This window comes from Orcinus orca, chromosome X (assembly GCF_937001465.1).
Source record: "Orcinus orca chromosome X, mOrcOrc1.1, whole genome shotgun sequence".
NCBI lineage: Eukaryota > Metazoa > Chordata > Mammalia > Artiodactyla > Delphinidae > Orcinus > Orcinus orca.
In genome coordinates, this window is record NC_064580.1 from 90,586,263 (window position 1) to 90,611,955 (window position 25,693).

General features: G+C 38.7%; 1 long non-coding RNA gene across 1 annotated transcript in view; it reads right to left on the reverse strand.

Moving 5' to 3' along the window:
* LOC117199130 (uncharacterized) overlaps positions 1 to 25,693 on the reverse strand; it is a 32,885-nt gene that overhangs the window by 2,921 nt on the left and 4,271 nt on the right. The window contains exons 2-4 of the long non-coding RNA XR_007474972.1: positions 1,118 to 1,164; positions 977 to 1,040; positions 119 to 350 (exon numbers count right to left, since the gene is read on the reverse strand). This is a non-coding gene — a long non-coding RNA (uncharacterized LOC117199130). The remainder of the gene's footprint in view (positions 1 to 118; positions 351 to 976; positions 1,041 to 1,117; positions 1,165 to 25,693) is intronic.

Consider the following 25,693-nt stretch of genomic DNA (forward strand, 5'->3'; position numbering starts at 1 on the left):
TTGTAAAAATATAAACATTTGCACAATACATTTGTGCACAGAGAAAACTCTGAAAATGTTTGCACTAAAAAGGAGGCAACGGTTTTTTCCTGCATGGTAGCCAGAAAATAGGTCTCACCTGCACTCAGAAATGAATCCAATCGCCTGATGGTACCTCCATGCCGTTCGCCTGAAGGTGTGCCCATCCCCTGTCTTTCCCTAGTTGTAACCATGTCAGTGGGCGCTGCTACACCTTCTCCTGGGTCCTCTACCGTCCTATGGCTCCCAACATGTATGATTCTTTTTTTCTTTGCTCACTCATCTCCACTTTTTCTTAAATGATATGGATTATGTTTGTCATAATAAAAAATCTAGAAATCAACACATGATAAACAATTGAAATGTTCAGTAAGCTTATGAGGGCAATGAAGACACTTAAAATTCCTGTTGTCAGAATGTAAAATGATAAGTAAAACATTGCCTCTGGGACTCAGCTAGAGGAATCAACCTGACAGTTGTAACAGATCCAGTGCTCTAAAGGTCAGTCTTGTCATCTGTGAAATGGGAATAAAACTTGCCTGTGTTGGGTGGGCTCCTTTGTAGCAGTAGGACCCTGGACCTTGTCAGACACTCAGGGGAGGGCTGAGAGTAGGTCTCATCTATGCCCAGGAACAAGTCCAAGTAGCTGAGAAGAGACTGCCACTCTTATCTGGATACTACCGTATCTGTTGGGCACTCCTGTTGTGCCCTGTACCCTCTGCTGACAGCTACTGATATGATGGAGTCCTCATGGTGACAAAGCCCCTCTGATTCCCTATAGTTCCCAAAGGGCCAAAGCCCCTATTTGACTCCTATAGGAATGTAGGTTAACCCCCTCTTCCAGCTTCAGAGTTGTACCTACCCTGGTGGTAGTGCCCCAGGGCTGTTTGGGCTCCACTATATTGCATAGTTCTTAAAGTAGTCATTAATATTTTTAGTTCATTTTATATTTGCTTACAGTAGTTTCTTATCTCTTGACTCATATATTTTGGGTCCACCAGGGGTTGTATCCTGAGACAAATCTGTGGACGAGACAGTGGATGATTATTTGAACTACACACCACAGTACCTCAGGGAAGCCACATGTAAATTTACATACCTTTCTTAGTGTGAGTTTTCGCTCTAAAAAGTCTCCTGGTTGGCTTCCTACACAAAATCAAAGGACTTGTAATCAGAGAGGGTTACACAAGTGAGTTTCAAGCTGAAAATATCCCTTCCCATTCCAAACCAATTCCAACTGAGAAGTGTAACAGTGCTGTTAAAAATATTAAAAACTCTCAGTGTTAGGCATTTTTATTTAACCCACTAGTATGTTGCTTTTTCCAAAGACTTTTTTTTTTTTGCGGTATGTGGGCCTCTCACTGTTGTGGCCTCTCCCATTTGCGGAGCACCGGCTCCGGATGCGCAGGCTCAGCAGCCATGGCCCACGGGCCCAGCCGCTCCGCGGCATGTGGGATCCTCCCGGACCGGGGCACGAACCCGTGTCCCCCACATCGGCAGGCGGACTCTCAACCACTGTGCCACCAGGGAAGCCCCCAAAGACTTTTTTATTCATCCTAACATCCCTTACACTGTACTTGACACATATACTTAATAAATTTTGATTGAATCAGGAGCCCTGAGTTAAAAAAGATACAGTGTTCATGGATCAGAAGACTCAATGTGTTAATATGGTAATTCTCTCCAAAAGTGATCTATAAATTCAATGCCATCCCATTAGAAATCTCAGCAAACTGCGATTCTAAAGGTTTTATGGAAAAGCAAAGGAACAAAGTTAGAGGACTCACTACCTGATTTCAGGGCTAACTATAAAGGTACATTAATCAAGACTATGTAGTATTTGCATAAGGACAAACATATAGATTGATGGAATAAAACACAGTCCAAAAGTAGACCCACATATATATGGTCAATTCATTTTTTAAAAAGGACCCAAAGGAATTCAGTGGAGACTTTTCAAGAGATGATGCTGGAACAATTGAATGTTGTCTTGGTCAGTTTGGGCTGCTATAACAAAAATACCACAAACTGGAATTTCTCATAGTTCTGGAGTCTGGGAAGCCCACGATCAGGATGCTGGCAGATCTGGTGTCTAGTGAGGGTCAGATTCCTGGTTCATAACCAGATGTCTTCACATGGCAGAAGGGGCAAGGAAGCTCTCTGGGCCTCTTTTATAATGAAACTAATCCCATTCATGAGGGCTCCACCTTCATGGCCTAATTGCCAATTATCATCCAATTATTTGGTAATTCCAAATACCATCCAATTGGATGAATTTCAGGGTTACACAAACATTCAGTCTATAGCAGACATCAATATACAAAAAAAGTACCCTTACAAATACAAAACATGAATTCAAAATGGCTTACAGAACAAAATGTGAAACCCAAAATTATAAAAACTTCATTTAGCGAATTCCCTGGTGGTCCAGTGGTTAGAACTCTGTGTTCTCCTGCCAAGGGCCCAGGTTTGATCCCTGGTCAGGGGAACTAAAATCCCATAAGCCATGTGGTGTGGCCAGAAAAATAAAATAAAATAAAAATAAAAACTTCATTTAAAAATAGGAAAAATAGGGCTTCCCTGGTGGCGCAGTGGTTGGGAGTCCGCCTGCCGATGCAGGGGACGTGGGTTCATGCCCCAGTCTGGGAGGATCCCGCATGCCGCGGATCGGCTGGGCCCGTGAGCCACGGCCGCTGGGCCTGCGCGTCCGGAGCCTGTGCTCCACAGCAGGAGAGGCCGCAACCGTGAGAGGCCCGCGTACCGCAAAAAAAAAAAAAAGGAAAAATATGGAATAGTTTGTAGGTTCAGAGTAAAATATTATTGCTTATTAATTCTGAAGTGGTTTAAAGATTTTTTGAAATTAACTTTCTGCCACTATCTACTTAATAGGCTCCAGAGGTTTCTCCTACTAAGAAAGGGGAAAAGGCAAATGCTAATGATAAAACATTTACATGTGGACAATAAAATTTAAGATATCATTAAAAAATTAGGGAAAAAAGGGTAATCCTGGATTAGCATATGACATGAATCTGTGCCATATGACAATTTAAGATAATAACGGGACAATGAGGGTATTGACAAATTTCTGTGAACTTCAAACAAGTCTGGAATATCTATACTAATAACATATAACCATACATATATAATCTAAGATGGCTTAATACTTATTTGACAATTTTTTCCATGTAATTTAACATACCAAATAAACCTAATTGTTTTAATATCTCTTTTATAAGGTGAGAGACTATTTTTTTTAGATTTTCTAAGTACCCACTGGGAAATCTCAAAAATAGTTTGAGGTCAAAAAGACTCCATTTAGAATCTGATTTTGGGAAGTTGTCAAAAATTCCAAAAGTTTGGGGCTTCCCTGGTGGCGCAGTGGTTGAGAGTCCGCCTGCCGATGCAGGGGATGCGAGTTCATGCCCCGGTCCGGGAAGATCCCACATGCCGCGGATTGGCTGGGCCCATGAGCCATGGCCGCTGAGCCTGCGTGTCCGGAGCCTGTGCTCCGCAACGGGAGAGGCCACAACAGTGAGAGGCCCGCGTAGCAAAAAAAAAAAAAAAAAATTCCAAAAGTTTGAACATTTGATTAAACAGTATCACAGATCAATATGAAACAATACTTAATTATCTATTTAACCATTTAACCAAAGTGACAATAAAAGATTTTTAAGGTAAATACAGAAGGTTACAAAACCGTGAAAAAATATAGCTCTTTTCACATTGAGAAGACTCAATTCTCCCATGTAATCAAAGACCTGATAAAGATAATATGAAACACAAAAAATTATTTTGGTAAGACAAAATCGTTGCTTTCCAGGCAGATTACCCAAAAGGTAAAGAGAAGCATTTCACAATCTCTTATCAAGAGAAGACCAATAGTCCAAACACTTTTTCTTTTTAACAGAGAGAAAACCAAACTCTAATTTTGCACCAGTGTCCTTTTTTTTTTTTCCTTTTTGGCTGCACTGCGTGGCGTGTGCGATCTTAATTCCCCAACCAGGGATCGAACCTGTGCCCCCTGCAGTGGAAGTGCGGAGTCTTAACCACTGGACCTCCAGGGAAGTCCCTGCACAAGTGTACTTTTGATATTAAGGCTCATTCTTTAAAAATTTACAAATAAATTCATTCTAATCTTAGACAGCTTGACCACACATAAAATCCCTTTCCCAAGATTCCTTTTCCTCAAACGTTCTACCCACTCAGGTTTTCTTCCCTGTATTTTCCTCTTTCTCATTCTGGAACACCCAGTAATTCTACTTTAGAACAAAATTACTCTTTTTCCCTTAACAAAAACATGTCTTTCATACCTCTTCTTATCCAAAACACACATCCTATTTTCCTTACCTACTTTTCGTACACAGTTGTTTCCTTTCACCCTCATTATTTCTAGTATTTTTAATTACATATATTGATTAGCTTTCTTAACCCTTAGAAACCTTAATTTCTAGTGAAACTAAAAAGTAAGCAATTGTGGACTGCCTGTTACACAACCATTCTACAGATCGGTAAAGTTAAAAATATATTTCATAATTTCTAAAAGTATATCCTTCCTGATAGTAAAATTTCCAGTATGGCACAACACATGTTTGCTGATAGACAGAAATATCTTCAGCTCCTTTATAAGAAGATGCCAAAGTAGATAAACCTATGCTCAGTAGTTTCAGTATTATTTTATTTGAAAATGATCTAGATATTCAATGCATATCCATCATTAGTTAGTGTAACTTAAAGGTTTCGAGTTATCAAAAAGATTTTTGAAACTATTTTTAAGTAGACATACCATAAAATATAATTACTGTTGAAAAATTCACATATAAACTTTTAATTACAGCTATGTAATTCATCTGTTTAGGTTACTCATGAAAATTTCATGAGGCATTAAACAGCTAACCATCAACTTAAGTTATTTTTCTTGCTAACAAATCCTGTAACAGAAATAACATGACTTTTAGTAAACCTGGCTAGAATAAAAGCTGTATGTCTGCATTATATTTAAGGCTGATAACTCTGAAGACATGCCTGTTTTAATTAAACCAACGAAGTTAAACTAGCTTTTATTTACCAAAGATTACCCTAGACCACATGAACTTGAAAAACTTTGGGGCTAGTTTCTATATTTCTGAGAGAATCCTTTTTTTTTTTTTTTTTTTTTTACTGGATCAACAGCTCAACTTTTAATTATCCAAATTCCTATATTAAGATTCAGGGGATTCTGAATTCCATGATTACAGCCACCTGGCATAAACAAGAGTAAATTTTCTCTGCAACAAGTTTACATCATCCTAAGTCTACAGTCAATTTGATCAACAGTCTGTCTACACAGTAGAAGGTAGACAGGTACAAAATGAGCCCAAATAACATGAAAAAAAAAAACTCAGCAGAAACAACACACAACAAATACAGATCTATAGGAGTTCCAGACACTGGAATTATAAGACTCAATTTAAAAATAAATTTTCTGGGACTTCCCTGGCAGTCCAGAGGTTAACACTCAACACTTCCACTGCAGGGGGTGCAGGTTCCATCCCTGGTTGGGGAACTAAGATCCCACATGCTCTGCGGAACAGCCAAACAAAAAAATTAAATAATAATAATAATAATTTTTCTTACTAAATAGGAGATAAAAGACATGATTGAAGATTTCAGCAGGTAACTGGAAATTATAAAAAACATGAAATAGAAATTCTATAACTAAATTTTTAAAATTTATTTTGTATTGAAGTATAGTTGAGTTACAATGTGTTAATGACTGCTGTACAGCACAGTGACTCAGTTATACATATATATACATTCTTTTTCATATTCTTTTCCATTATGGTTTATCACAGGATACTGCATATAGTTCCCTCTGCTATACAGTAAGACCTTGTTGTTTATCCATTCTATATATACCAGTTTGTATCTGCTAATCCCAAATTCCCAATCCAACCCTCTCCCACCCCCCTCCCCCTTGGCAACCACCAGTCTATTCTCTATGTCCTTGATTCTGTTTCTTTTTCATAGATAGGTTCATTTGTGTCATATTTTAGATTCCACATATAAGTGATATCACATGGTATTTGTCTTTCTCTTTCTGACTTGTTTCACTTAGTATGATAATCTCTAGTTGCTGTACCACCCTGCCTTGATTACTGTCATTTTGTAGTAAGTTTTGAAATTAAGAAGTACAGGATATCCTATTTTATTCTTTCTATACTAAGATTGTTTTCTCTATTCTGGATCCTTTGATTTTGAAATCACCTTGTCATTTTCTACATAAAAGCCAGATGTGATTTTAATAGGGATTGCATTGAATCTGTACATCAATTAGGTAATATTTACCATTAGAACAATACTGTCTTTCAATCCATGAACATGGGATTTATTTCCATTTATTTAGGTCTTCTTTAATTTCTTTTCAACAACATTCTGTATTTTCAATTTATAAGCCTGGACTTTCTTTTGTTAAACATATCCCTAAAAATATTTTTCTTTTTGATGTCATCATAAATGGAATCATTTTCTTCAGTTCATTTTCAGATTGTTAATTTCTATTATAAAGAAATACAATTGATTTTTGTATATTGATACTGTATCCTGCCACAATGTTCCACTCATGTATTAGTTCTCATAGTTTTATAATGGATTCCTTAGGATTTGCTATGTACAAGGTTATGTTATCTTCAAATTGAGATCATTTTACTTCTTCCTTTGTTAACTGGATGCCTATTTATTTATTTATTTTTGCCTAATTACCTTGGCCAGAACCTCTAGTACAACCTCTAGAAATGGCAATAGAAGACATCCTTGTCTTGTTTCAGTTCTTAGAAGGAAATTTTTTAGTGTTTCACCCTTATGTATGATGTCAGTTGCATGTTTTTGTAGGTTTCCTCTATCAAGTTGAGGAAGTTCCTTGTATTCCTAGTTTGTTGAATATTTTTATCATGAAAAAGTGCTGATTCTTGTCAAATGTTTCTTCTGTATCTGTTGAGATGCTCATGTGGTTTGGGGCCTTCATTATGTTAATATGGTGGTTTATATTGACTGATTTTGTGTTATACCAAACTTGCATTCATGGGATAAATTCCACTTGGTCATTGTGTATAATCCTTTTTATATATTGCTGGATTCAACTTGATGGTAATTTATTGAGGATTGCATTTATATTCATGAAAAAATATTGGTCTGTATTTTTGTTGTTGTTGTACCTAGTCTTGTTATGATATCAGAGTGATACTGCTTTCATAGAATCAATTGGGAAGTTTTCCTCATCTATACTGTTATGGTAATGAAACAAGACCATTAAGCTGAGGTGGCTCTAATGACTTGGTAGTCTATGTAAGCAAATAAAAACCTAAGGCAGGGTCAGTTTCTATAAGTTTCTCAAGGTTAAGAAGAACACAGATGTAGAGAACAAACATGGACACCAAGCGGGAAGCGGCGGAGTGGTGGTGGTGGTGGTGTGATGAATTAGGTGATTGGGATTGACATGTATACACTGATGTGTATAAAACTGATGACTAATAAGAACCTGCTGTGTAAAAAAATAAATAAAATAAAATTCAAAAATTAAAATAAAATAAAATAAGAACTAATCACAAGCAGCCAACTAGGCTTTCCCAAGTAATGAAACCACTTAAGCTATAGCAAATTAGATAACTTTTTTGCTTTGCTTCTGTGTCTTCTCTATAAAATCCTTGCCCCTAGGTCCTGTTGGTGGAGTGCTTTTAACAACTTCTGGTTGTTTATAGCCCAATTTGAATCAATGTTTGCTCAGATAAACTCTTAAAATTTTTAATATTCTTCAGATCTTTTAATTGTCCTGGTGTCAGAAGTGGGATCCAAAATAGATCACCAATGGCCCTAAGGAGAAATGAGCAAGAGTAGATACCTGCTGATCCCATTGTGCTCACTGCTTTCTTTCTGTGTCTGGAGGTCGTGAATAAGTCCCTCATGGATATCCAAGCTCTACAGCTTTTGCATCATGAGGATCTGACTTTACTTGAGCATTTATTTTTCCAGACTGGGTCTGCAGTTGGACTGGTCTGACTTAAACTGGACTGGGCCAGTGTGAGGCCTCAGGTAAATAAATTTTGTTTTAAGAGGAAAAAAGAAAAAATTGGTTCATTCGAGTCCAAGGAGTCAGGGACTACTCCATCTGGGATTCCAGCTAACTATATGTATAAAAATTATGGGCCCAGAACTTGTGTTTGTCTGAAAAAATGGTTTAACCTTACCAAAGATAATCTTTAATTACAGTGGCCACAGTGAGAAACTTTTAACCTAGATGAGCTCATCCATTTACAAGGTGTCCTAAAGAAAAAGGATTCTCAGCCAAGTACTCAGAAGAGTAGAGAGAAAATTATTTTTCCTCCCCTACAATTTCTGATAACACAGATGGGACCCTCTGGGACACCTCACTTGCTCTGGAGCCTATAGATGGGACCGCAGGAAAACTGACAGAAGCCAGTGAAAGGTAAGAATTCTGACCAAAGTCAGCTCTCCTGGATCTCAGTCTGTAGTGTCCAGGTAAGAGAGGAAGGTAAAATTTCATGGTGTCCCTTTTTTTCTAAATTTGGACTCCTGTGAGTTTGGTTTTGGGGTACCCATTTGTTATCAATCCTTTCCATCCCAGGAACAACTATTACTTTCCTGTCTGTCTCTCATTTTGTGTACTGAGGACTTGGCTTGGCTTTCTTCCTGTTAGGGTACACAAGTCATTGCTTACATGTACAGGCAGCTCAACCGTCAGGTTTGGGCCCCGAAGAATATGACCAGACAGAAATGTGGGTTGCACTCTATTTATGGCTAGTGTCCTACTGACTGTTGCCAGCTCTCAGGGGACTTGTCCAAGTCTTTCTTTCTTTTGGTTATCTTTGCAAGTGGGCCTGGACCATGGGAGAACTATACCTTTTCACCATCTTTGGGGAAGCTTCATGTGTCCACAGTTAAGCCATAAAAGGCTTACTGATTTTGGTTGGAAGTTACTAGATAGGAATACACTTGGCTTAAAGGTATAAGGAAAAAATAAATTTAAAAAGAGTTCAATACTGCCAGGAATATTTACTGTTTCTAAAAACCTTACACGATATTTGAGAAAATTTTTCTTTAAAAGGAACTCTGGTCAGAAGTTTGCCAAATTGGAAGCTGATATTCATAGCCTGACAGGAACATTTTTAGGCCTTCTCCCCTAAGCTAAAATGGAACTATGTACCCAGAGTGGAAAAAACAAAATGAAACATTCTGAAGTCTTTGTGGAAAGATTTACTAAAACAGACAGATTTAGTAAAAGATTTATTAAAACACCAGGACTTCCCTTCCACCCACCAATGTAGGGGACATGGGTTCGAGCCCTGGTCTGGGAAGATCCCACATTCTGCAGAGCAACTAAGCCCATGCGCCACAACGGCTGAGCCTGCGCTCTAGAGCCTGCAAACAACAACTACTGAGCCTGCATGCTGCAACTACTGAAGCCCGCATGCCTAGAGCCCATGCTTCGCAACAAGAGAAGCCACCACAATGAGAAGCCTGCGTACTGCAACAAAGAGTAGCCCCTGCTCGCCACAACTATAGAAAGCCTGTGTGCAGCACCGAAGACACAATGCAGCCAAAAATAAATAAATAAATAAAAGAATCCTCCTGCCAATGCAGGGGACATGTGGGTTCGAGCCCTGGTTGTCCAGGAAGATCCCACATGCAGTGGAGCAACTAAGCCCATGTGCCACAACTACTGAAGCCCATGCACCTAGAGCCTGTGCTCCACAACAAGAGAAGCCACTGCAATGAGAAGCCCACGTGCCGCAACGAAGAGCAGCCCCCGCTCGCCACAACTAGAGAAAGCCCGTGCACAGCAGCAAAGACCCAGTGCAGCCAAAAACAAAATATAAATAAATAAATAAATTTATTTATTTAAAAAAAAATTCCAAAGATACACAGCTCTAAATCTAGGACATAGAACTCTTTTGATTTCCGTCTTAGTTGGATATCTTCTCCCTGATATAAAGAAGCAAATTGTATTGTAGTTGGATTGGTGGGTTAACCTCTTGATATCACTCAGGTTTCAACCCAATTCTCTGACAAATTAATAACAATTGTACTTGTCTTACAGACTGAGTCTTTCAGAGAACAGAAATGTGACTCTAGAAGCAATTTAAAGTTCACCTATCCTTTTTACCAAATCCTAAACCTGCTCTATTCATCTCAAAAATGCTTACAGATATTGTAAAAGATCAAGACATTGGAAACAAAACTATAATTCAAAAAGATACATGCACCCCTATGTTCATAGCAGCACTATTCACAATAGCCAAGACATGGAAACAACCTAAATGTCCACTGACAGATGAATGGATAAAGAAGATGTGGCACATATATACAATGGAATACTACTCGACCATAAAAAGGAATGAAATAATGCCATTTGCAGCAACATGGATGCAACTAGAGATTATCATACTAAGCAAAGTAAGTCAGAAAGAGAAAGACAATACCATATGATATCACTTATATGTGGAATCTAAAATATGACACAAATGAACCTATCTGTGAAAAAGGAATAGAATCAGGGACATAGAGAATAGACTGGTGGTTGCCAATGGGGAGGGGGGTGGGAGAGGGTTGGATTGGGAGTTTGGGATTAGCAGATGTAAACTGGTATATATAGAATGGATAAACAACAAGGTCTTACTGTATAGCAGAGGGAACTATATTCAGTATCCTGTGATAAACCATAACGGAAAAGAATATGAAAAAGAATATATTTATATATGTATAACTCAGTCACTGTGCTGTACAGCAGTAATTAACACAACACTGTAATTCAACTATACTTCAATAAAAAATAAATTAAAAAAAGACAGGGTGGTACTGCCACAAGGATAGATATATAGATCAATGGAAAAGAATTAAGAGTCCAAAAGTAAACCCTCACATTTAGGGTCAATGAATTTTTGACAAATGTAACAAGACAATTCAAAGGGGGAAAGAGTTGTTTTAAAACTAATAGTGACAGAACAATTGGATATCCAGATGCCAAAGATTTCATTTAGACCACTACATCATACCATACAACAAAATTAGCTCAACATGGATTATAAGTATTAATGCAAGAGCTAAAATTATAAAAACTCTTAGAAGAAAACATAGGAGTAAATCTTCCTGACCTTAGGTTTCACAATGTTTTCTTAGATATGACAACAAAAGCATATGTGACAAAAGGTAAGATATATTAGAAGTTATCAAAATAAAAAAATTTTGTGCATCAAATGATACCACTGGTGGCACAGTGGTTAGGAATCTGCCTGCCAGTGCAGGAGACATGGGTTCAATTCCTTGTCCAGGAAGATCCCACATGCCGCAGAGCAACTAAGCCTGTGAGCCACAACTACTGAGCCTGTGTGCTGCAACTACTGAAGCCCACGTGCCTAGAACCTGTGCTCCACAACAAGAGAAGCCACCGCAATGAGAAGCCCGCACACTGCAATGAAGAGTAGCCCCCACCACTTGCTGCAACTAGAGAAAGCCCGCACGCAGCAATGAAGACCCAACACAGCCAAAATAAAGAAAGAAAGAAAGAAAAGAAAGTGAAAAGACAACCCACAGAGTGGGAAAAAATACTTGTGAATCGTTTATTCAATAAGGAACTAATTTCCAGAATATATAAAGAACTCTGGAAATTCAACTATAAAAAGACAAATAGCCCAATTAAAAATGGGCAAATGATTTGAATAGGTATTTATGAAAGACATATAGATAACCAATAGACACATGAAAAGAAGCCCAACATCATTAGTTGTTGGGGAAATGCAAATCAGAACCAAAAGGAGAAAACTCTTCATATACAGTATGATGGTTAAAATGAAAAGGATGGAAAATAACACGTTTTGGTGAGGATAATGAGAAACTGGAGCCCTCAAACATTACTGGTGGGAATCTAAAATGTTGAACCCAACTTGGAAAATAGATTGGCAGTACTTCAAAATGTTAAACAGACTTCTCATATGACCCAGCAATTCCATTCCTTGGTATATACCTGAGGGAAAATGTCATAGCAGCATTGTTTATAATAGCCAATAAAGAAGTGGAAGAAAACCCCAAATGTCTATCAACCAAATAAATAATATGTGGTATATCACATAATAGAATATATTTGGCAATAAAAAGGAAGAAGTACTGATATATGCTAGAACATGGATGAACCTTGAAAGCAATATGCTAAGTGAAAGAAGTCACAAAAGACTCCATATTTTATTACTTAATTTACAAGATATTGTCATATCAGGAAAGCTATAGAGACAGAAATTTGATTAGTGGTCGCTTGGGGCTGGCAGCAGGGTGGGTATGATTGGTAATGGATACCAGGTTTCTTTTCGGGATTATGAAAAATGTTCTAAAATTAGATTGTGTGATGGTTGCCCAACCCTATAAATATACTAAAAACCATTGATTTGTACACTGTACATGGGTGAATTTTATGGAATATAAATTATAACTCAATAACACTGTTGAAGAGAAATTATTATATAATAAATATAATAATACACTGTGGGTTTATAACACATGTAGAAGTAAAATGTAAGACAACAATAGAAAAAAGGATCAGAAGGGGGATACACAGGTGTAAAGTTCTTCCATTATCCACAAAGTCATATAATATTATTTGAAGATACCATGTGATAATGTTACTGAGTCCAAGCTCGGTCTGCTCGCCACACGACAGGCCAATAAATCGGGAGACTAGGTGTTGAGGCAACGAATATGACTTTATTTGGAAAGCCGGGTATCCAAGAAGATGGTGGACTAGTGTCCTTATCGGGGGTTGGATGCTAGTTTCTTTTATAGAACAGAGATGGGGAGGAGGTGAGGAAGTTAAGTAAAAAGGCCATAAGTCTTGCAAAATATTTCCTGGTTTTGGCCAGTCTCAGGGAGGGGATGTGTTAGTTTGTTCTTTTCTGCAGCCATTCACAGGTGGGCAGGGTTAGGCTGTTTCCCTGTAAGCTGAACAAAGGTACTTTAGTTTAACATTCAGGCAGAGGGGCAGGGTTCCCCGAGGCAGGCCATCATGTATGCCTATAGCTATAGACAGAACAAAAGCAATGGAAAGCTAAGGTCAAAGTAAAAGAAACAGGTCCAACATGGAGTCAGATTTTGTTCTTCCCTGTTACAATAATATAAAATAAATACTGCAAACTCCAGAGGCATGGCTCAGATATTTTACCTGGAGGGAGAAGCAGACTGTAAAACAGAGAGCTCTAAATCTCATCCCAAAGGAAATGACTTCATTTAACAGTGTGAAGAAGATCAAGCCTAAAGGAGCTCTTGAAAACAGTGGAGGCTGTATTGTGTGGTATAATAAAAATATACATTGGGTCTTGTATAGAGCTCCTGGCATAGAGCTCCTAAAACTCTTGGGATCCCCTAACTTATAGGAGTGTCTTTTTTTATTCATTATGAGCCCTTTTTAATTACATCTGAGTTTATACTAATGAGGTGACTCATGGTGGGGCCCCAGATAGTTTCAGGATGGGGGCTGGCCACCACAAAGAACAAATAAATTATTAGAGGGGTGTGTGGACAGAAAACAAGTTTCTTGCCATTCTGGTAAACAAGATGTTGCCCACTATCAAGCCATCAGCCACTGCAGCCACCCCCAACAGTGCACCCTGAGGGGAATTCAGGATGAAGAAAAACAGGACATTGGCCCTAGGTAGTTAAGATTCATATCAAAGGAAAAATTTCAATGAGCCAAGACTCTTGCATCTTCCCATATATAGAAAAGCACTAAAATCATTAACTTGAGATGTCTGTTTTTGTGATTAGCAATAACTTTTTGACGCTCGAGTACATGGGTTTATTTTTGGTTTTTTTCAGCAAAAACTCCTAGATATCCTGCCTCCTCCCTTATCTCTTTGGAACAGTTCCTCAGAGCTATCTGAGAGGCTGTATCCCGGGCTATAGACCTCCGTAAGGCCACTGAATAAAACACAATTCTCAGCTTTTAGGTTGTGCATTGTTTTTCAATCAACAGCTAAAACGTTCAGTCCTAACACCCTGCCCCTCTTCCCTGACCTCTGGAGAGGGAAGAAAGGCTGGAGATTGAGTTCAATCACCGTTGGTCAATGATTTAATCAATCATTCTTATGTAATGAAACGTCCATAAACCACCCTAAATGACAGGGTTTGGGGAGCTTCTGGGTTGGAGAACACATGAATGTGCTGGGAAAGTGGTGTGCCTAAAGAGGACAAGGAAACCCTGCACTTCTACTTCCCCCCAATACCTTGCCCTATGCCTCTCTTCCATTTAGCTGTTCCTGAGTTGTATTATTTAAAATAAACCAATACTAGTAACTAAAGCATTTTCCCAAGTTTTGTGAGTTGTTCCGGTAAATTATTGAAACTGAGGAGGAGGTCATGGGAACCCCCAAATTTGTAATCAGCTAGGCAGAAGTGTAGGTAGCCAGGGCGCCCCATTTGTGGCTGGTGTATGAAGTGGGGATATTCTTGTAGGACTGAGCCTTTAACCTGTGATGAGTTAGTGTCAGAATTGAATTGAATTGCAGGACACCCAGTTGAAGAATCAGAAAATTGGTTGGTGTTGAAAAACACACTGCCTTTGGTAACAGAAATGGTGTCAAACAACACCACGCATGGTGAAAAGCAATTGAGAGGACATTGGTAGATTCATTGGAGGTACAGACTAAACTGTAGGTCAGCTCATTTAACAGAGAGAAACTGGGAAAGAGAGAGCTAGCAGGAGACCTGGGGGCAGAATTAATCTCAGTCTGCAGAACAATTTATGCCTCAGGGCCTTGTTGAAAACAAGAAAGCAGTCAGCAGGCACTTAGTGGCGTTTTACAGCTGTGTATGGTCAGGGACGTAGAGAGCCCTGTCAAAACCACTGTCATCCCAAGGTGACTGTGGGCATACCTAAAGCTGTGCCCACTGAGGAGTAACACAAGAGGTTTCACACCTCATGCATGTGGGCCCAGGCATTATTTATTTAGAAACCAGCTGGATCATCAAAAATAATCTAAATTCTCTAAAATTATCTAGCTAGTCACTAAACAAATAAACATGAAAATAACAATAACAAGCCCCAGATGGGGAGAGGGAGTTGCTACAATATATTACCTAAAATGTCCGGTTTCCAACAAAATATTATGAGACATGCAAAGAAACAGGAAAGTATGACATATATCAGAGTAAAAGCAGGCAACAGAAATTGCCTATGAGAATGAACAGATGTCAGATTTAACAAAGACTTCAAAGTAGCTGCTATACATGTAATCACAGAACTAAAAGGAACCATGATTAAAGAGGTAAAGGAAGATATGATGACAATGTGAAACCAATAAAGAGAAATTATTTTTTTAAAAAAGAACAAATGGAGGGCTTCCCTGGTGGCGCAGTGGTTGAGAGTCCGCCTGCCGATGCAGGGGACACGGGTTCGTGCCCCGGTCCGCGAAGATCCCGCATGCCGCGGAGCGGCTGGGCCCGTGAGCCGTGGCCCCTGAGCCTGCACGTCCGGAGCCGGTGCTCCACAATGGGAGAGGCCACAACAGTGAGAGGCCCGCGTAACGAAAAAAAAAAGAACAAATGGACATTCAGGAATTGAAAAGTACAGTAACTGAAATGAGAAATTCAACAGTGGATTTAAACTGGCAGACTAATTAGTGAACTTGAAAATAAACTGATAGATATTAATCAATCTGAACAACAGAGAGAAAGAAGGCTGAAGAAAAATGTACAGAGCCTCAGAGAAATGTGCGACACTATTAAGTGCTATATTGGTTAAGGAAATGACTCCCAATGGTAATTCGAATCCAGAGGAGCCAAGTGAAGAGATCCAGAAATTATTACAGCAGGCAAGTAGCTAGGTATGAGCAGAGAAATGGGGGCAGGTGCCAGGTGGCAGGAAATCATGCACCTTGTAAACAGTGGGGGTCCATAGGCAGACAAAGGAAAGCAGGAACCTCCAGACTGACAGGAAACCACACATTTCAGGTGATAAGTGTCCGGGTAGCAGACAAAGAAAGGTGAGGAAAGAAGGGAATCTCCTACATCAGAATGTAACCTGTTGCTCATTATGCTCTCATTACAATAAAATTAGCCTTACAGTTAAGAAGTACCCATCATGCACCGACGCCATGACGCTCCTGATCTAAGCTAAATAAGTACAATAATCCCTCCTCCCCTCGGGAAGATGGAGCTGGGATGAAAAATCAGGGAATACAACCTCCAAACTCCTCCTCCTCCAGTGAATATTCCACCCCTTCATTTGTATGCCCCTCATAACTGGCTTGCCAAAGAAATCCAGGGCAGCAGCTCCTTACCTGTCTGCCCACTCTCCCTCTGAGGGCCTATCCTTGCTTAAATAAACTCTCACTTTACTTTCTTTTTTTTTTTTCTTGCGGTACACGGGCCCCTCACTGTTGTGGCCTCTCCCGCTGCGGAGCACAGGCTCCGGACGGGCTCAGCGGCCATGGCTCACGGGCCCAACCACTCCACGGCATGTGGGATCCCCCCGGACCGGGGCATGAACCCGCGTCCCCCGCATCGGCAGGCGGACTCTCAACCACTGCGCCACCAGGGAAGCCCTCACTTTACTTTCTTAACCTCTCTGCTTCATCTCTGAATTCTTTCGTGATGAAGAAAGAACCTTAAATTCACTGGGAACAAAATGATACATTAGAAGGTTAATATAACAAAAGCTATGAACATATACTAGCTTTCCTTTCTTCTCTCCAAAGTTACATAAAGTAATAATTATAACAGTGTATTGTTGGGTTTGAAGATGTATGGGTGTCATATATATATATATATATATATATCGGGTTGGCCAAAAGTTTTGTTCGGGTCTTTCCATAACATCTTATGGAAAAACCCAAACAAACTTTTTGGCCAACCCACTATAACAATAAGATCACAGAAAGGGGGAAAGGGAATAGAGTTACACAGGAGTAATTTTTCTGTATCTCATTAGAATTAAGTTAGTTATAAATCTGAAGCTGACTCTGGTAAGTTAATATGTATATGGTAACTAAAAATATAGCAAAAACATTAATGAAATTAGAATGCAACATTAGAAAATATTCACTTAATGCAAAAGAATAGAGGAACAAAAAATGTATGAGACATAGAAAACAAAAAGTAAAATGGCAGAAGTAAATCCAACTGTATCAGTATTAACAGAAAGTGTGAATAGATTAAACTATCCAATAAAAGGCAGAGTTGTAAAGTCTAGTAATATGCTATCTACAAGAGACACACTTCAAATTCAAAGATACAAATATATTTAAAGTAAGAGGATAAAAAAGATATACAAACAGCAACCACAAGAAAGTTGAAGTGGCTATAGTAATATCAGACAAAGTAGACTTTAAAACAAAAATGTTAGTAAAGACAGACATTTTATAATGATAAAAGGGTCAATCTATCAGGAAGATATAACAGTTATAAACATATATGCACCTACTAATAAAGCATCAAAATACATGAAGAAAAATTGACAAAAATAAAGGGAAAAGTAGACAATTCAACAACAATAGTTGGAGATTTTCAATATTTAATAATGGATAGAACAACTAAGCAGAAGATCAACAAGAAAATAGAAGACTTGGGGCTTCCCTGATGGCACAGTGGTTGAGAGTCCGCCTGCCGATGCAGGGGACACGGGTTCGTGCCCCGGTCTGGGAAGATCCCACATGCCGTGAAGTGGCTAGGCCCGTGAGCCATGGCTGCTGAGTCTGCGCGTCTGGAGCCTGTGCTCCGCAACAGGACAGGCCACAACAGTGAGAGGCCCACGTACCGCAAAAAAAAAAAAAAAGAAAGAATAAAAGAAAATAGAAGACTTGAACAACACTATAAACCAACTAGACCTAATAGACATCTATAGAATACTCCACCCAATAATAACAGGATTATTCTCAAGTACACATGGAACATTCTCCAGGATAGACCATATGCTAGGTAATAAAACAAACCATGATAAATTTGAAAGATTAGAAATAATATTAAGTATGTTTTCCGATAATATGGAATGAAAGTAGAGAACAAAAACAGAAAGAAATTTGGGAAAATCACAAATACATGGAAATTAAACAACATGCTCCTAAATAACCAATAGATCAAAGAAGAAATCAAAAGGGAAATTAAACTATATTGAGATGAATGAAACTGAAGATACAACATACCAAAACTTATGAGAGGCAGCTAAAGCAAGGCTTAGAAGGACATGTGTTGCTGTAAATACCTATATTAAAAAAGAAGAAAGATCTCAAATCAATAACCTAACCTTTTAACATAAGACCTCAGAAAACAGAGCAAACTAAACCTAAAGCAAACAGAAGGAAGGAAGTAATAAAGACTAGACAGCAGCTAATGAAACAAAGAATAGAAAAACAACAAAGAAAATAAAGCTAAAAGCTGATTCTCTGTAAATATCAATAAAATTGACAAACCTATAGATTGAAAAGAAAGAAAACTTAAACTACTAGAGCCAGAAATGAAACAGAGGACATTACAACTGACTTCACAGAAATAAAAGAATTATGAAGGAATACTAAGAATAATTGTATGCCAATACATTAGATAACTTAGATGAAATGAACAAATTCCTAGAAAGACACAAACTACCAAAACTGACTCCAGACAAAATGGCAAATATGAACATACCTATAATAAGAGAATTAATTAGTAAACAAAAAGCTACCAAGAAGGAAAAGTCCAGGCCCAGATGGCTTCACTGGTGAAATCTGCCAAACATATAAAGAAGAATTAATACTACTTCTTCACAAATTTTTCTAAAAAATACAAGAGGAGAGAATACTTCCTCACTCATCCTATAAGGTCAGTATTATCCTGTTACCAAAACCATACAAAGACATCATATGAAAAGAAAACTACAGATTAATATCTTGTATAAATATGGATGCAAAAACCCATCACAAAAATACTAAAAACTGAATCCAGCAACATATAAAAAGATTTATACACCAGGAGCAAGTGGGATTTATTCCAGGAGTGTGAGGTTGGTTTAACATCCAAAATTCAATCAATGTAAAACACCATATCAATAGAATAAAACACAAAAACCACGTGACAATCTGAAAAGGTGCAGAAAAAGCATTTTAAAAACTCGAACACCTTTTCATGATAAAAACACACAACACACTATAAATAGAAGACAACTTCCTCAACCTGGCAAATGACATCTAGGAAAAATGCACAGCTAACATACTTAATGGTGAAAGACTGGATGTTTTCCCCTTAAGATTAGGAACAATACAAGGATGTTTGCTCTTTCCATTTCTATTCATCATTGTGCTAGAGGTTCTAGCCACGGCAGTTAGGCAAGAAAAAGAAAGAAAAGGCATCCAGATTGGAAAGGATAGAAGTAAAATTATGTTTATTCAGAGATGACATGATTTTATATGGAAAATCCTGAAGGATCCACTAAAAAACTATTACAACTAATACATGTGTCCAGCAAGGTGGCAGGATAAAATTTCAATATACAAAAATCAATTGTATTTCTATATACTTGCAATGAACAATCCAAAAAATGAAATTAAGAAAGCGATTCCATTTACAATAGCATCAACAAAATAAAATAGTTGGTGATCAATTTAACAAAAGAAGTGTAAGAATTGTACATTAAAAAATTAACAATGTTGTTGAAAGAAATTAAAGATCTAAAAAAGGAAAAACATCTTATGTCCATGGATCAGAAGACTTAATATTGTTAAAATGACAATAATCCCAAACTGATCTACAGATTAAATGCAATCCCTATCAGAATCTATTTGAACATCTCTGTAGAAACTGACAGGATCACACTAAATATTCGAAATAGAGCTACCATAGGACATAGTAATTCCACGCCTAGTTATATACCCAAGAGAAACAAAAACATATGTCCACACAAAAACTTGAATATGAATGTTTATAGCAGAATTATTCATAATAGCTAAAAGGTGAAACAATCCAAATGTCCATTAACTGATGAATGGATTTTAAAATATGGTATATCTAGATGATGGAATATTATTTGGCTATAAAAAAATAAAGTACTGATACATGCTGCAACATTTATGGACCTTGAAAACATTTTGCTGAGTGAAAGAAGTCAATCACAAAAGACACATATTACATGATTCTATTTATATGAAAAGTCTACAATAGGCAAATCCATAGAAACAGGAAGTAGAAGAGTGGTTTCCCTGGGTTGGGGAGAATGAGGGGGGATGATGGGTGATAGCTAAAGGGTATGGGCTTTTGTTCTGAGATGATGAAAAAGTTCTAATATTGACTGTGGTGATGGTTGCACATATTTGAGGATATACTACGAAACACTGAAATGTACACTTTCAATGGGTAAACTGTATGATATGTGAACAATATCTCAATAAAACTGTTTAAAAAGAGAATGAAAGAAGCCATCATTATAGATACTCCAAACATTTAAAGGATAGTAATGGGAATATTATGAGTAACGTTATATCAATAAACTCAATAACATAGATAAAATTGTCAAATTCTCTGAAAGATACAAATTGCCAAACTCACTCAAAAAATAAATCGAAAACCTGAACAGAAGAATGGTTTTTAACCATCATGTCTCTAGAAGAAAATAAGGACCCTAATTCGTAAGCATATCTAACTTCCATGGTGTAAACCATGGCCAATTTCAAGCTATCAAAGCGACATCACTGAATGAAGATTTGTTAAGAGATGAAAACAATCAGCTCTCATTAGCTGGTACAAGCCAGCTCCAGCATGACACTGTCTGTTATCTATAAAAGAAAATTAATTTGTTATTAAAAACCTTCCAGGAAAACCCCAGGCCCAGATGTCTTCACTAGTGAATTCTATCGAACATTCAAGGATGAAATAATACCAATTTTAAATAGACTCTTTCAGAAAGTAGAGGAACAGGTCTCCTCTTATATAATGAGGCCAGAATTACTCTGATACTAAACAAAAACATTACAAGAAATCTAAGACCAATATACTTCATGAACATAAAAGCAAAAATTCTCTTAAAAATTTTGGGAAATTGAATCCATCTATATGTAAGAAGTATAATAAATATATCATGACCAAGTGAGGTTTATCCTAGGAATGAAGTTGGTTGAGCACTCAAGAGTCAATGTAATAGATAGCTAGTGGGAAGCAGCCGCATAGCCCAGGGAGATCAGCTCGGTGGCTTGTGACCACCTAGAGGGGTGGGAGGGAGGGAGACGCAAGAGGGAAGAGATATGCCAACATATGTATATGTATAACTGATTCACTTTGTTATAAAGCAGAAACTAACACACAATTGTAAAGCAAATTATACTCCAATAAAAATGTTAAAAAAAGTCAATGTAATTCATCATACTAACATGATAAAGGAGAAAAATTATAACCATTTAAATAGATACATAAAAGGCATTTGATAAAAGACAATACCTACTTATGATAAAATTTCTTAGGAAATTATGAATAGAAAGGAAGTTCCTCAGCCTGAAATAAGGCATCTATGAAAAAACTACAGCTGACATCATACTTAATAGTGAAAGACTGAACACTTTCCTCCTATGAAAGGAACAATTCAAGGATGTCTGTTCTCACCACTGCTATCCAACAATGTACTGGAAATCTTAATTAGTGCAGTAAGGCAAGGGGAAAAGAAGTGTGCAGATGGGAAAAGAAGTAAAACTATCTTTATTTGCAGGAATATTACAAGCATGTACATAGAATGCCCTAAGAATCTATACAAAGTTATTAGAACTGATAAGTGAATTTAGCATGCTCTCAGGATAAAATGTCACTATACAAAAACCAAGTATATGGGGGCTTCCCTAGTGGTGCAGTGGTTGGGAGTCCGCCTGCCAGTGCGGGGGACATGGGTTCGGGCCCTGGTCCAGGGGGATCCCACGTGCCGTGGAGCGGCTGAGCCCGTGCGCCATGGCTGCTGGGGGCTGCGCTCTGGAGCCCGCGAGCCACAAATGCTGAGTCCACGTGCCACAACTACTGAGGCCCGCGTGCCTGAAGCCTGTGCTCCACAACAGGAGAGGCCACCGCAGTGAGAAACCTGTGCACCGCAACGAAGAGTAGCCCCTACTCGCCGCAACAAAGAGTAGCCCCTGCTCGCCGCAACTAGAGAAAGCCCGTGAGCAGCTGTGAAGACACAATGCAGCCAAAAATAAAATAAATAAATTTATTTAAAAAATCAAGTATATGATACAGCCACTATGGAGAACATTATGGAGGTTCCTTAAAAAACTAAAAATAGAACTACCATACAACACAGCAATCCCACTACTGGGCATATACCCTGAGAAAACCATAATTCAAAAAGTCATGTACCACAATGTTCATTGCTGCTCTATTTACAATAGCCAGGACATGGAAGCAACCTAAGTGTCCATCGACAGATGAATGGATAAAGAAGATGTGGGGGCTTCCCTGGTGGCACAGTGGTTAAGAGTCTGCCTGCTGATGCAGGGGACACGGGTTCATGCCCTGGTCCGGGAGGATCCCACATGCCTCGAAGCGGCTGGTTCTGTGGGCCATGGCCGCTGGGCCTGTGTGTCTGGAGCCTGTGCTCTGCAACGGGAGGGGCCACAGTGGTAAGAGGCCCACGTACCGCAAAAAAAAAGAAGATGTGGCACATATGTACAATGGAATATTACTCAGCCATAAAAAGAAACAAAATTGAGTTATTTGTAGTGAGGTGGATGGACCTAGAGACTGTCATACAGAGTGAAGTAAGTCAGAAAGAGAAAAATAAATACCATATACTAACACATATATATGGAATCTAAAAAAAAAAAGGTTCTGAAGAACCTAGGGGCAGGACAGGAATAAAGATGCAAACTAGAGAATGGACTTGAGGACACGGGGAGGGGGAAGGGTAAACTGAGATGAAGTGAGAGAGTGGCATGGACATATATACACTACCAAATGTAAAATCGATAGCTAGTGGGAAGCAGCTGCATAGCACAGGGAGATCAGCTCCGTGCTTTGTGACCACTTAGAGGGGTGGGATAGGGAGCTGGGAGGGAGGGAGATGCAAGAGGGAAGAGATATGGGGATATATGTAATCAGCTATATATGTATAGCTGATTCACTTTGTTATAAAGCAGAAACTAACACACCATTGTAAAGCAATTATACTCCAAGAAAGATGTTAAAAAACAACAACAACAAAAACACAAAAAACAAAAATCAAGTATATATCTTATGTACTGGAAATAAACAATTAGAAAATGAAAAATTTAAATGCCATTTGCAATGGCATCAAAATGAGTGAAGTAAATAGGGGTAAATTATAGGAAATACCTGAAGACTTATACACTGAAAACTAACAGTATTTTGCTGTGAGTAATCATGGAAGACCTGAAAAATTACAAAGTATACCATGTTCATGTATCAGAGGACTCAATACTGTCAAAGTGGCAATTCTCCCCAGATCTGAATACTCAGTATAATTCCAATTAAGATCCCAGCTGGCTTTTATTTGTGTATGAAAATCTACAGGCTGATCCTAAAATCTGTAAGGAAATGCACAGAATCTGTAGCAGTCAAAACAATCTTTAAAAAGAGTATCAGAGGACTGACAATAACTGACTTTGAGCCTTCCTATAAAGCTGTAGTAACCAAGACAGCATAGCATTGGCAAAAGGATGGGAGTGAAGATACACGGTATGTGTGCCTGCCATTTTTGTTGTCCGGTTTGCATGTTGCATTTCCCGTGCCCCATGAGCACCAAATTCAAGTGGACCCTTGATGAATGGGTGCTTAGCAAGACTCAAAGCAAGAAAATGGCAATGTCCTTACGTCTATGATTGCTGATAGCCAGGAGAGGCCACCTTTTTGGTTCCACTCAGAACTTACTTCCAGGGACTTCCCTGGTGGTCCAGTGGTTGAGAATCTGCCTTCCAATGAAGGGGACACAAATTCAATCCCTGGTGGGGAACTAAGATCCCACATGCCACAGGGCAACTAAGCCTGTGCACCACAACTACTGAGCACGCAGGCCACAAGTGGAGAACCCACGTGCCACAGCTACAGAGCCCACATGCTCTGGAGCCTGCACGCCACAACTACTGAGCCTGCATGCCACAACTAGAGAGAAGCCCGTGCACTGCAAAGAAGATCCCGCATGCCACAACTGAGACCCAACACAGTCAAAAATAAATATTAAAAAAAAACTTACTTCCAACACATAGTCATATTCCAAGAACCCCAAATGACCAAGAAACCCAATCATATCCTTATTGACATGTATTACTTCCTTGAATTTGCCAACCACTTACTGTTGAAAATGATGACAAAGAAGAAAAGATAGAACAACCCACAGTTCCAGTTCCATTCTATGCATGCAGAATGTGCATGTGTGCACGTACCAAGAAGTAAAATAAAAACAGTTGAGTCAGTTTTGTGCAGCATTCCACTGTTCTGGTAAGAAGTGAATACATATACAAAATATGAATTATGCAACTTTGGTGCTTCTGCACATGAGTCAAATGCTCTTATATGCATTTAAAACTGACATTGTACAATATAAAGATGGACTATATCATTTATGCTAATAGTTAAAATTTTCAACTGTCCTTTACTTAGAACAACATTAAATAATAAATAGAAAGCACCATGTCAAGGTCAACATCAGTGGTCATAAATCACATTGATAGCATGCAGCCGTGATATGATGTGATGAAATTGCACTTTATCCTGTGATCTTCCTCCCCCACACCCATAACCCCAGTTTAACAAAGAGAAAAACATCAGACAAATCTCAGTGGACAGGCATTCTACAAATACCTGCCTAGTACTCATAATTATAAAGATCATCAAAATCAGTAAAAGTCTGAGAAACTGTCACAGCCAAGAGGAGCCTAAGGAGAAATGACAACTAAAAATATGTGGTATTCTGGATAGGATCCAGGAGTAGAAAAAGGGCATTACGTAAAAAAAAGGAAATTTGAATAAAGTAGACTTTAGTTAATGACAATGTGTCAATACTGGTTCATTACCTACAACAAATGTACCATACTAATAAGATGCTCCGGGGTACAGAGTATATGGGAATCCTCTATAATACCTTCTCAGTTTCTTTGTAAATCAAAAACTGTTCTAAAAAATGAAGTCGACTAAAAGAAAAAGTCAAAAGGGAGACCACAGAAAAAAGAAAAGCTTTATATGTTAGTACCTTTAATAGCACTTTTTTCCTTGCTTTTTGAACAAAGGGCTTTGCATTGTCATTTTACACTGGGCCCCGCAAATTATGTAGCCTACCCTGCCTCTGTCCCTACCTCTGTCACCCAGACTTCAGACTAGTGTTGTTTTGGACCCTTTTGAGAGTCCCTGAGGCCAAGAGTGAGTAAGGCTCTGAGTATGCTGGGGCCCAGGAGGGAAGAGTTCTGTGCTCTGAACTCATCTGGATTCTGGGAAAGGCAGCAGCAGCCAGTCTGGAGAGGCCCCCACTCAGGCCAAATGGTGTTCCTAAGAGAAGCCCCTTCTCACCTCACCGCGGTGGGCAGTGTGGAGTCAGAGCATCCTAGAGCTGCAAGGGACCTCGTTCACCACAGCCCCTGACCCCATCTTTTAGGGCGAAGGAGGAGGACACAAAGAGAGGCATGGAGAGGGGTAGAAGGCTCCCAGCCTCCAGAGCCCTCCAGCCAGTGACAGCCTGAGTCCTGCCCAG